Genomic DNA, 12,719 nt, shown 5'->3' on the forward strand with positions numbered 1-12,719 from the left:
CCCTTCCTTCCTCCCTTCCTCCCTTCCTCCCTTCCTCCCTTCCTCCCTTCCTCCCTTCCTCCCTTCCTCCCTTCCTTCCTTCCTTCCTTCCTTCCTTCCTTCCTTCCTTCCTTCCTTCCTTCCTTCCTTCCTTCCTTCCTTCCTTCCTTCCTTCCTTCCTTCCTTCTTGCCTGCCTGTATTCATAACCTTAATCCTCTGTACCCAGGCAGGGTTAGACCTAACATCACCATCTTGGCCATTAGGTTTCCCCTATTTTAGAAGTTCTCCAAGGAACATTTGTAACCTATCACTTATTTCTTGCTGCAACAACATCAGAAGCCTTCTTTATAACTTACCTGTATCCCTAAGATATAATTTAAACCCATGCTTTCATTTGTGCTTAAAGTGGAGAGTAACTAATTTATATCCTCAACATAGTAATTCTGGTAGTCATCACTTCAGCTCAATCTTTGTTTGATGTTACAATTTTTCACCTTTGCCCCTACTCCAGAGTCATGTCATGGATGACAGTGTTACTGCTTATTGTCATCAGTAAATCACCAGACTTAGAATGGGTAGAACTGTAGTCATGTTTTACTTACTATAGATATTACAGCATATTGCTATTGAGAGCTGGGCTTTTTTCAAACTCAAGAAAGCACATGGGAAGATGGTGGAATAAAAACAGGACTTCCTCATGGCTCCTGCTTCCACCTCCTCCAATTCATGTTAAAAATGACTCTAAACAAACTTTAGAGCTACAAAACCCACAAAGTGACAGAGAAACTAATCTCCCTCTGAAGACAGCCCAGCAGGCTGACAGGAAGAGGCCAGCGCAGTGAGCTGGGAGCAGAGCCCAGCCCTGAGTGAATCCGAGGTTTTAGCCTCAGGGCGGCCCAACCAGCCGCATCTAGAGGGACTTTGGAAGAGTGGACCACCAGCAGCTGCAGCAGTTTCCAGAGTTATCAACCCATAAATGCCAAAGTCAAAGTGAGAGGTCAGTGGACTTTGGGAACCGGAAGTTCAGGAGTGTGGTCCAGTGTTTACCCCCTGGAGGGAGATGTGGCTGAGGCATGGTGGCCGTGCAGCCACCATCGTGTGGCTGCTTCAGAGCCCCTGGTCTGCAGATTGTAGGGGGATCAAGTGACCAGTCTGAGGGGTAATTGCTCTTGCTTTAACCTGCTTGGATCTGGATCACTGTCTAGGGTGGAGGTCCTGGGGTGTGTGACCAGTTTGCCAGAGTGTGGGGAGACTTCAGAGAGGGCACCCAACTAATAGCTCCAGCAGCTGTGAAAACCCCAGTGATTGGGACAAAGCTCCCCTCTCTGGTAGCAGAGTCCTACTGTGACAAAAAGCTCAAAAGCCAAGTAATTGAGTGGCAACACGAGCGAGCAAAGCAAGCAGAGCAGTCCGACATTAGACTCGTATTTTGGGGACCAAAAGGATCAAAGCATGGAACAGGAGGAAGACAGTGAAGTCAAAACTCCTACGCCAAAAGCTTCCAAGAAAAATATGAGCTGGTTACAGGCCATAGGGGAGCTTAAAAAGGACTTTGAAAATCAAATAAGAAAAGTGGAGAAAAAATTGGGAAGAGAAATGAGAACAATGCAAGAAAATTATGAAATGAGAGTCAACAACCTGACTGAAGAAAATAACACCTTAAAAAATAGATTAACTCAAATGGCAAAAGAGGCTCAAAAAGACAATGAGGAGAATGCCTTAAAAAGCTGAATTTGCCAGATGGAAAAAGAATCTCAAAAGCTCACTGAAGAGACTCAATCCTTCAGAATTAGATTGGAGCAAATGGAAGCTAGTGACTTTATGAGAAATCAAGACACTATTAAACAGATCCAAACAAATGAAAAAATAGGAAAGCAATGTGAAATATTTCATGGGAAAAACCACTAACCTGGAAAATAGATCCAGGAGAGATAATTTAAGAATTATTGGACTACCTGAAAGCCATGATCAAAAAAAGGACCCAGAAATCATCCTTCAAGAAATTCTCAAGAAAAATTGCCCTAATGTTTTAGAACCAGAGGGCAAAAATAGAGGTTAAAAGAATCCACTGATCACCTCCTGAAAAAGATCAAAAAGAAAACTCCTAGGAATATTATAGCCAGATTCTGGAGTTTCCAGATCAAGGAGAGAATATTACAAGCAGCCAGGAAGAAACAATTTGAATATTGTGGAAACACAATCAGGATAACACAGGATCTGGCAGCTTCTACACTAAGAGATCAAAGTGCTTGGAATATGATATTCTAGAGGTCAAAGGAGCTGGGATTAAAACCAAGAATCACCTACCCAGCAAAGCTGAGCACCATGTTTCAGGGGAAAATATGGTCATTTGGTGGAATAGAGGACTCTCAAGCATTCTTGATGAAAAAATCAGAGTTGAATAGAAAATTTGACATTCAGATACAAGAAGCATGAGAAGGTAAACAGGGAAAAGAAATCATAAGGAACTTATCAAAGTTTAACTATTTACATACCTACATGGAAAAATGATAATTGTAACTTATGAAACTTCTCAGAATGAGAATAGTTAAAGGGAATTGAAATTTATATATATATATATATATATATATATATATATATATATACATATATATGTCTATATTTGAGGATATATGGGTGTATGAATACATATGTGAGTGTGTGTATATATGTATACAGGTATACATAGACAGAGGCCACAGGACCAATTTAATAGGAAGGGATGATACTTAAAAGGTGAAATTAAGAGGTGAGAGAGGAATATAATGAGAGGAAATAGGGAGAGACAGAATGGGGTAAACTATTTCATATAGAAGAGGCAAGGGAAAATGGTTACAATGGAGGGGAAGAACAGGAAGGCAAAAGGGAATGAGTCAACCTTATTCTCATTGAATTTGGCTTAGGGAGGGAATGACATACACACTAAATAGGGTATCTCACCCTAGGGGAGAGTAGGGGGGAAGGGGGTAAGAGGGGGGATGATGGAAGGGAGGGCAAGCTGGGGCGGGAGGAGGGAAGTTGGAAGCACCCACTTTTGAAAAGGGACAGATCAAAGTAGAGAATAGAACAAGTGGGGAGTGGGATAGGATGGAGGGAAATATAGTCTTTCACAATATATCCACTATGGAAATGTTTTGCATAGCTACACATGTACAACCTATATTGAGTTGCTTAACTTCCCAGTAAGGGTGTGTGACGAGGGAGGAAGGGAAAGAATCTGGATTTCAAAGTTTTAAAATCAGATGTTTAGTATATACATATATTATTATTATTATTATTATTTTATATGCAGCTGGGAAATAAGATATACAAGCACTGGGGCATAGAGATCCACTGTGTCCTACTGGAAAGTTGGAGGGGGGATAGGGGAAGATATGGGAGAGATCAGATTGGGGGAGTGGATATTCAGTGGGATTGCTGTTTTGGGGTGGTGGGTAGGGGAAAAAAGGGGGAGAAAATTTGTATTTCAAAATCTTATGGAAATCAATCATGTAAACTAAAAAATAAAAAAGAGAGGAAAAAAAAGCACTCGGTTCTCCTCTAAACCCATCCTCTTTTGAAAATCCTTGGACTACTTACTGAAGAGGAGCACATTTGTTCTAAGAAGTGTTGACCCTGTGATGAATAGTAATTCAGCTTTATCGTCTACATTAACAATTCATATGTGGTAAGACAGTTTCTGCTGGTCAAAACTCTTATTGTGTCAAATTTGGTAAAAATAGAAACTAAAAATAAAAACCATAAGAAGAGGACACTAATCCCAATTATGCCTGAAAATGTAGGGATAAAATTTTGCTTTCATCTGTAATGTTTTCTATATCAGTGCTAAAGAAATCAGAAGACTTGTGCTAGTGTCTGATATCTTAGTATCTAGTATAGATATAGCCCTAAAAACACTTCCAGAAGGTGGCTGTTTGGATTTTCCCTCTTTTTTCTTATCTACTACTCTGACCTGTTTTTAAAAAAATTTCTTTGACAAAAGTTTGTGCTATTTCTGCCTTTTCTCCCCACTTTAAAGATTGACTCTTTTGTGCGTACCATTCCTAGAGCCAGTGTAGCTTTTATACTTTAATTCCTCACTAGAGGGCGTAAGTGGTTAAGAGAAATGATGCTGGTGAGTGTAGAAAGGTACCCTAGGGAACTTAGTGGAGGTCAGATTGGTTTTATTTCAAAGGAATTGCTGAAGAGCATTACTAGCAAGAAATATCAGACTGTTTTCTAGCTTATAAATTGTTAGGACTTTAGAGATCACCCAGTTCAACCCTTCCTTCTTTATAACTGGGGACACCAAACCCAGAAGCTTAAGTAACTTCCCCCAGTCATGCAGCCCTGTTGAAGAGCCAAGAGAAGAAGGCAGCATTGCAGAGAAGGGAGAGAGCAGTGGACCTGGAATCCAGAAGACAGGGTTTGAATCGTGCACTGAATGCCTATGACTCTGGGCCTTAAGTACTTTATGTGCAACATGGGACAAGTAGCAGCACTCACCTCATAGGCTTGTTGTAAGGACTAGCTGAGGTGATGTGTGTTGCTCTGCAGACCTTGAAGGGCTCCAGAATGTGAGCTGTTGTTATTGGTACTGTTAGAACTCAGGTCTCCAGATGTCCAGTCCAGTGGTCTTTCTACTCCGCTACCCTTCCCTTTTTATTTAGATTTAAGGTCACAGATCCTAAATTAGAATGCACATTTTATCCTAGTCCCTAATATTATTTGATTTTTTTTTTATCAGCAGCAGCAGCAGAAGAAAAAGAATAGCTAGTATTTATATAGAACTTAATTTGTGACAGGCACTTTGATAAGCACTTTACTAGTATATCATTTGATCCTTACAACAGCTCCTGGGAGATACATTGTATAGTAAAGGAAACTGAGGCAGACAGAGCAGCTTGCCCAGTGTCAGACAGCCGGTCACTATCTGAAGCTGAACTTGAACTCATCTTCCTTACTCTAGGCCCAGTACTTTATCCACTGTGCTATCTAGCTGCCTTTAAAATTGCTCAGCAATTGGATATCAGTATTTTCTCCCCAAGAATACCTTTCTTGAAAGTCAAATCACCAGGTTTGTTTGATAAATGGAAAAGCCTCCTTAGATTGAGATCCATTGGGCATCAGCATTTTCTTGCTTTTTTTTTGAGGGAGATTGGGAATTGTGTGTGTTTAAAAACTCAGCATCTTGTGCATTAGTCAAGATGCTTTTTTTTTTTCTATTTTTGGAATTCCTGTTGCTTTTAGGCAAATCCTTATAGTCCTGGACCTGGGCAAAGTCTAAAAATCAACACTCTGCCCAGAACAGATCAGCTACAAAGGCTCAGGCTTATCTCTGGGCTGCTAACTCTCAAAATTAATATATAGAAAAAAAGATGTTGCAAAGAATCGATCTTTTCATTGATCCAGGGCACCTGTCCTTCTTGAATCCAAATGAATCCTAAGCTTAATTCACAAGTTGATATGGGAAAGATCTTCAGGAAAAACACATTTCAAAAAATATGAGTACTAAAAATGTTTAAAATTCAAATTGGATGAAAGAAAAGAGCAAAAGTAAAACTTCATTCTAAAAAGTAATTTTGAGGGCAAAGTAATTCACAATTGGAGCTGACTAGTCACTGAAATATTTTTGTGAAAACTTAAAACCATGAACAGGGTAGTTTCCTTCCACATGGTATAAGATATTGGACTAATTGACTTCTAATACTCTTCCAACTCATAAATATGCAAATCAGATGTCGAGTTAGACTGATATCTTTGACCCAGTGGACCTGTTGCCTACTAATTTTTTACTACTCTTATTTTACTTCCCAGAATAATTTCATAAAACTGAGTAAGTCATAGGAATAGAAGATAAATATATTCATGAAATTTCACTTTTGCTTCCCCTCTGCCAATTCGTCTTTAGTCCTTGAACTTGGCTCTAGATGAGACTTTTCCCTCTCTGTTTTTAATCGTCACTCCCCTCATCACATCTTTCTAAATCAGCTAAACAGCCCTTGATAACTTTGGAGCTTGACATATTGTGGAAATGGCACCCACAAGACCTGTTAATTCTCTCTACAAAAGAGACACAAGAATGTCAGGGAGCTCAGTGTCCCTGAGCATTGCTCAGCACCTTGTGAAATATTCATCCCCTGCTGCCTTCTGCTCCCCAGACCATGTCCAGACTGCCTTTGAAGTCCAAGGGTGTAATAAGACTAGGCTCCTGAAGCATCAGAGGGATTCTATTGATTAAACTGTAGCTGCAAATGTTTTTTAAGTGGTTTCTCTTCTTTGTTCTTCTTGCCTTGCCTAATTTATCTTTAGTTCTATTTCAACTTGGAACAAGGAGTACTGCCATTGTGCTTCCTTTGAAAGCCTTATCTCTAGTCACTACTCCTAAATCTGATCTATCTCCTAGATACCTAGAATGGTAGGTTCCCTTATGTACATGATAGTGACATTTCCCCCATTACCAACTAAACTGCCTTTTCTGACATTATCTGAGACTTTATATCTTTATTGTGTTTTATATATAGATTTCATTTCAGTTAAGCACTAATTACTTTTTGTTATTGTTGCAAGGGGTTATTCACAAGAAGTGAAAAAGAGTAAATCCATATAAAATAGATTAGTATATAATGACAGGTAATTGGAGGTGCATAAAAAGAATATGTTAACTGTATTAATGTGTACCAAACTTGCCAGTCTCTATCTGTACTGTCTTTCTATTTCTGTCACCTGAATGACTGGTGATCATTTTTGTTTTCCCATGACAAGTCATCTAGTCATGACTTCTTTGCCATAGCACCATCTCCCAGGCACCATTTTTAACAGTTATATATTTTTTCAATTGTCAAGCATTTTTTCTTTCACCTACATCCCTCACCCAGAAAAAAGAGATATGAAACCCTTGTAACAAATAAATATAGTCAAACAAAATTAATTCCTACGTTGATCACATCCAAATATGTTTATTTCTTTCTGCATATTAGTCCGCCACCTCTCTGTCATTTTGTTGGTAATGTCTGTAATGTATTCAGATATTTTTATAAAACTAGAGTACCTGATTCTTCATCTTGTCATGAGGATGAAAGTACTTAGGGTTTCATTGACCTTGGTTTTTTTCTTCATAGATGTTTTTTAATGATAACCTACATTTATATAGCACTTTTAGAACTTAAAGAGCATTTTCTGTACAACAGTCCTGTGAGGCAAGAAAAGCATGTATCATCACTCCCATTTGACAGATTGGGTACAGTAGAAAGAATATTGGTTCTAGAGTCAGAAGACTTGGTTTAAATCCTGCTTCTGATGCCTCCTGTCTACATGACTTTGGGTAAGTCACTTAATCCCCCTTCCCTAAAATGAAGAAGTAGGACTAGATGGCTTCTGGTGCCCCTTCTAGCTGCTGATCTATAATCTTGTGGTCTTAAAATTAGTAGAGAGATTAAGTGGCCTTGCCCATGGTCACAGAGAGCCCAGCTAGTACTCAAATCCAGGTCTTGTGACTATTCTTCAGTCCAGTGCCCTTTCACCTAGATTACATAGTCTTGCATATGAGGAGTCAGAGTAGCAGTCTCTTATTTCTGCATGCCTTTATTTGATGACTACATCAGGAGTCTTAATTATTTTTCATTGAAGTCTTAAATTACCTATTGAGATAGTCCAGAGAGGTCCAGAGTAAGTCCAAAGAAGGACTGAAGGGTTCTACTTTTTCCACAGGACCCTTTTGAGCATATGACCAAATGAAAGGTCTGCCCTGCTAGCTAAATTTTCAGATTTTTTTGTCCCCTCTATGTTTACTCTCTCCCCATTTTCCCCTTTGGTCCTAATCCTTCATTTTATATATGGGAAAACTTAGATGCATGCATGTTACATGACTTGCCCACAGCCCTACGTCTAGTAGTGGATCTGGGATTCAAACCCAGGCTCTCTGACTCCAGTGCTGCACCGCACAGTGGTCTGAGTGAGAGCTTCAGCTTTTCAAGTCTCTTCCACTCTGAAGTGTTTCCCTAAATAAGTCTTTGTCCTGATTTCCTCTGAACCCTAGAACTTTCTCTGCCCGTCTTCTGAGTATGAATTCTTTTCTTTTTCCTCTGCGGCAGCATTTTCTACAAGTGCCTCTTTCCCCCTAAAGCACACCTAGTTATTTCCTAGCAACCCTCTCACTTTGGAAAACATCTTTGCCTGCACTCTTTCTTTTAGGTAAATTCTAGGTCTGTTTTGTGTTTGCCTCGGCCTGGTTGCCTAATATGGTAAGGTATGTCCGAGCCACAGCCTTCACTGTTGAGATAGGGAAATAGCTTCACTAAGAAGAGAGACAAGGGCAAGTGAGGCTCAAGCTGAGACTCGTTAAGGGGACGTGGTTTGTTTAGGTTGTTTTTGGTAAAGTATCATTCCTTCTGTAACTGTCACGATCTCTTTTAAAAGTGCAAACTTTTCTTGCTAGTAAATAGAGGTACTAGATCCCAAAACAATGGCTTTGTTTGTTTTAGTTTTAAACAGATCAGTCCATATGCTTCAGGGAGAGAGGAGCCTGGCTCTCTCCAAAAAAGAAGACTCTTGGGAAAAGTTGGAAACATTTGCTAAAATGATCAGACTTTTAATGGTGTGCAGAGTAAGAATAGATTGAATAAGCAATGGCTCTTATAAACAGTCCTTCTGGAACTAGTTTCTCAGGGTCAGCAGAGACTCCCCCATGCTGGAGCCAACCTAGTTGGGATTTAGCGAAGGACAATGAGAAGCGGGGTCTGGGAAGGAGAGACAGCCTGAGAAATGGCCCAGATCATCTTAGTGGGGGGAAGCTACAGTCCATCCAGGGGGCCACGAATAAGCTTCTGTGCTTCTTGACTCCACGCTGGCCCAGAAAGATCATTCCTCTCTCCATGAACTCACTCTGCCTCGGACAGTAAGTTTCTTAAAATACCCCAGCATGTTCTGATTTTCTATATATGGGTCATACTTGTGCCTCATTCTAGCCATGAGCACTGTAAACCATTGTGAGAACAAAGTTGTTTTTGACATATTCCTTTTAAAGGCTTGTCTGATTTGTGGTTGCTAAGAAAAGCCATGTAACCAAAGCTCTGATATACCTGATAGGAGGCCCGATCACTTGTTAACATACCTCATAGTTTCAGTTGATTGTTACGTAAAGGAGTTCCTCCAGTAAAGAATCAAAATGAATAAACATTATATAAACTGGACTGCCTAGTAACTATTTGGGGTCATCTCATTATCCAGAGATAAAAAGATTGATCTCTCAAAGGTTGTATAGCTTTGTTTCTTGACCTCCTTTCTCTTGACTTTTCCCATCTCAGGCCTCCAGGTACTTGACCTCCTATGAAAATAATCTCTTCTGGGCCACCTTGAGACAGACAGACATGAGTCCCATTTTGCTGTGTTTAAGAGGATGCTCTTAAGAAAAGAAGTCATAACCATCTCCAGCTTTGAACATTTCTGTTCTGTTGTTACTCTGATGACAATTTAACAAATTTGTTTTCAAAGAAGTGGAGTTATTTTATTAAAGTAGCCTGGCAAAAGACCTTGATGGAGCAAGCCTTTAGTAATAACTATTCCCCTTTCGATATGAATTTAAGAGTTTGTTTGATTTATAAGCTATAATTTCTTATGTTGTCAGCACATCTGAAGAGACTTAACTATGACAGTGTGGGTTTGGCCAATGTTGAGGTTCTGATAAGTGATTCAGGCAGAAAATAGGGTGTGGAATATTCCGTGCCCTGCGAGGAAATAACTGTATTAGCATGTCTGATAAACTTCCAGCAGACAAGTCCAGTTTTGTCATGAGTGAGACAGCTGGGCTTGTGACTTTAAAAAGGGTTGCTTTTTGGTAAAGCTGAAATGGTGGAATGTGATGGTAAAAATGAGTGTCTGGTTACGTGTTAGTTATCTATGCAGCAATATTAATTATCTAGATCGCAGTTTGGGAGTCACCAAAGTGGAAGAGTAAGATTTATAGCTACTTAGTGAAAATGATATCATCAGTATTTAAACCCTGTCTGTGTGTCTGTGTTTTTCATAGCCAAAGGGAATATTCATTTATGGTTCATGAATGTTTACACAAATGTGCCCAACTTTAAAACTTTTAAAGAAGGAAATAATTGTAAAATATTTTGCATTGTTTTACAGCCTGAACTTGTCTCTCTCACCTTTAATATCTAGTCTCTTGTCAAGGCCTCTTGCTTTTACCTTCACAGATCTCTCCATATGTTTCCTCCTCACCTCTGACAGTGCCACCACCCTCATACTATATCCCTCATTAATCCACCACAGGAATATTGCAATACTGTTCTGGTTGGTCTCCCTGCCTCATCTCTCCTCACTTCAGTCCATCTTCCACTCAGTGTCAAATTGATCTTCCTGAAGTTTGTGACCATCCTGAATCAGCATCCTGTCACACAAGTGTGCATGTGTTCACACACACATACACACACACGTCCAGTGGCTGCCACATCCAAGATCAAATTTAAAATGTATAGAAATATATATATGTGAATAAATCTAAATACAAATATAAAATCCTCTGGTTTCAAAAGCCCTTCATAACCTGGCCCCTCCTGCCTTTCTAGTCTTACACTTTATTCCCCTCCAAGGACTTGTGATTTAGTGACACCGACCTTGCTGCTGCTCACACAGACTCTCCACCCTCCACATTTTCCCTGGCTCTCATCTGTGCTGGCATGCCTTCCCTCCTCATCTCTGCCTCCGGTATTCCCCGGCTTCCTTTAGGCCTCTGCTAAACTCCCACTTTCTACGGGAAACTCATGCCTTCCCTCTGAGACTGCCTGCAGCTCCTCCTTTGTCTCTCCTTTTGTCCCTATTGTTTGTGTGTTGTTTCCCCCATCAGACTGAGCCCCACGAAGCCCTTGCCCTTCCTCGTACCCGCAGTGCTTAACATAGTACTTGGCACATAGGTGATGCTTAATAAATGCTTCTTGATTTGACTTTGCTAGTGTGTCTGCTTGAAAGTATATTCTGTTGACTGAAGGAAAAGATAAAGACATTTTTGTATTACTAAAACTTAAATACACAATTAGAAAAGAAAAAGAAATATTATAAACTTAAATACAAAATAATGAAAGAAAAAAATGTCATGTGCGCAGCAGAACGTAAGAGATAAAGACATTTTTAAAAGTCACTTGAGTAAGGTGACAACTTAAGAGAGGATTTTTACCACAGCTATGGTGCTTTCAGTACTAATTTACATTTCCAAAATTATTCCAGATGATAAATTTTTTTAAATGAAAATAACATATTTTTGAATGATACTACCAAATAAAACATTTTGAGCTCAAAGAAAAGGTTTCATTTAGAACCAGGTCAGAAGTGTTTCAGAAGTGTGGTACTAGGTTGGGGACCCCATTCTTCTGGCATGGCATGATCTGTGGTGACTTCCTGCTGACTCTTGGGGAGGAAGGAAAGTAGAATATATGTGACTTGTTAACTGGAGGGACAAGAGAAGGAATGGCCATTTTCTGACACTATCTAATCACATGGGATAATTGAACCAATTTGGAAAGCAGGGACTATTAAAATAGTCAGGGAAGAGAGCATGGTGGCAGTGATCACCCCCTGTGGCCATAGGCCACCTTTGGCTCACCTGTTGTGGGTTATTAAGTTAGAGACTGCTTGCCAACATTTTGCTTTTCTTTTATCCTAGTAACTGAGCATCTTTCTAATTTTCTTTGCTAACTTAATTGCTGACAGTTTGGAGGAGGTAAGTTGGCTGTTGAGATGGTTACATGGCATTTGTTCACATTTGGAAGACCTTTGATGAGTTTTGGTCATGCTATTTGAGGCCAGAAACAAGCTGTAAAGCTTTGTATGTGTGTGGCATGGGTGCTGCTGCTGCTGCTGTTGTGTGTTCTTTATGACAGTAGCCTTCATGTCATTTTAGAAGAAATCTCTCTGTTCTGTTCTGACTCATTACCCTTAAGGAGAACCATTAGGAGCGGCCCCTCAGTGCCTCACTGTATGCTTCCTTCATCTGCTCTTTTCCCTTTTCACCCTCCCAGAGACCTCTCTTCTAGGCAAGCTGAAACTGAAGCATGTTGGCTAGATAAGCCAAGGACTCGATGAAATTTTGCATTTAAGATTTGTAGATCCCTGGAAGGGTGCTTGTCAGAAAGCTGTGAATTGTCATCATTCAGTGTAATTCCTGAGTTGTTCAAATTCACAAGTCTGAAGGACATTTTAACTTGTTAGTCGTTTTGCTTTGTCAGCTTTTTCTCTCCTGAATATGAGGAGAATTTCTTTGAAGGTAGGGAAGGGACACACAAAAAAGGGAAGGAGAAGGAGATTTTCACTTCTGAACAACTGACTTTCCTGCTGAAATAAATTGTTAGTACCTAACTAGAAGTTCCTTGAAGGCAGGAAACCTGGCTTCTTTTGTTTGGATACTCTTCAGCACCTAGAACCAGGCCTTGAACACACAGCAAAAACTTGTTGGCTTAATTTTGACTAGATTTTCCATAGGGAGGAGAAGTCAGACTCACTGCTTTTGTCAGTCAATCAATAAACATTTATTAAACACCTACTACATGGTAGACACTGTGCTAAGCTCTGGGGATGCAAAGATAGATAACAGACAGTCCCTGCTCCCACTAAAAGGAACTGAAAAGCAGCTGTGGTGGTGAATGGAGGGGGCGGGGAGACAGTGCCTGGAGGAGTCTGGAGGGGAGCAGATGCCTGGGAGATGAGGAGAGGCCTGGCCTGGGCTCCCTCCTGATCTGGGGGTTCTGTGAGCAGCCCTCTG

The 12,719-nt window shown here is 40.1% G+C and overlaps 1 protein-coding gene across 7 annotated transcripts in view; it reads left to right on the forward strand.

Annotated features, from left to right (window-relative positions):
- The window catches only part of PPP1R12B (protein phosphatase 1 regulatory subunit 12B), a 255,505-nt gene that overhangs the window by 159,654 nt on the left and 83,132 nt on the right, over window positions 1–12,719 (forward strand). The gene's annotated exons all lie outside the window — the stretch shown is intronic.

Source organism: Petaurus breviceps, unplaced genomic scaffold (assembly GCF_028583685.1).
Source record: "Petaurus breviceps papuanus isolate PSGF00001 unplaced genomic scaffold, PetGlider_PUasm1.0 90895, whole genome shotgun sequence".
Lineage (NCBI taxonomy): Eukaryota > Metazoa > Chordata > Mammalia > Diprotodontia > Petauridae > Petaurus > Petaurus breviceps.